Below are 968 nucleotides of genomic sequence, written 5' to 3'. Positions count from 1 at the left end.
ACAAAAGCACACAAACAAAACCTGAATCTGCAGCTGGTTGGTTGTTACTCATGAGGCGGCGCGAGCCGATATGAGAGAACCGCTGCCTGCACAGTGCCGGTGGTTTCTGAGCGAAAACTGCAATAAAAAACGAAAAAAATTAAAAAATTAATTTATTTTATTGTTTTTTATTTAATTTTTTATAATTTAAACCCTTTTTCCGGGTTTTTTGGTGTATTTTTACCCAGCTTTCTTCTCTGAATCGATGCTGTGTATACTCTACGCTGTATACACTGAACTGAGGCCATAGAAAACAAGAAACATGTATGAAGGCTTTTTGTGTAATAAACAACAAAAAATAAAATAAAATAAAATTTATATTTTTTAATTATATTTATTTATATTCTCCATTTATTAATCAATTCTCCATACACTTCATTTAATTTTATAAACCAACTCTACACAACACCATCGACTTGCACACAACCTAGAACAGTATCAGGTAACCCTTAAGAAATATATATATATATATATATATATATATATATATATATATATATTATATATTTATTGTATAATATATATATATAATATATATGTGTTATACGTATTATACACGTATATAATGTATATAATGTGTGTATAGTATATACGAATACATATTGTATATATTATTTATATTGTATACAAAATACATATTATATAAGTAAGCCCCCAAAACAAGAGCCGAGTAGAAATATAAACCCTAAAGCAATAACTTTATTGATGTATAAACCATAAAAATTTATATAAATTTATTTTTATTTTCTCTATCATTGAGTTGATAGTAACAGTAAGCTGTATATCTGCGTTGTGTATTTCCTTTTTTTTTGTGTTTATAGAGAAGAAATAAATAAATTAAATATAAAGAAAGCCTCAATAAATAAAAAAGAAAATAAAATAAAATAAACAAAATACCCTTCTCCTTGCTTCATAGTATACCGACCCCT

This window comes from Eimeria mitis, genomic scaffold (genome assembly GCF_000499745.2).
Source record: "Eimeria mitis Houghton genomic scaffold, Emh_scaff687, whole genome shotgun sequence".
Lineage (NCBI taxonomy): Eukaryota > Apicomplexa > Conoidasida > Eucoccidiorida > Eimeriidae > Eimeria > Eimeria mitis.
This window is presented reverse-complemented; position numbering follows the sequence as displayed.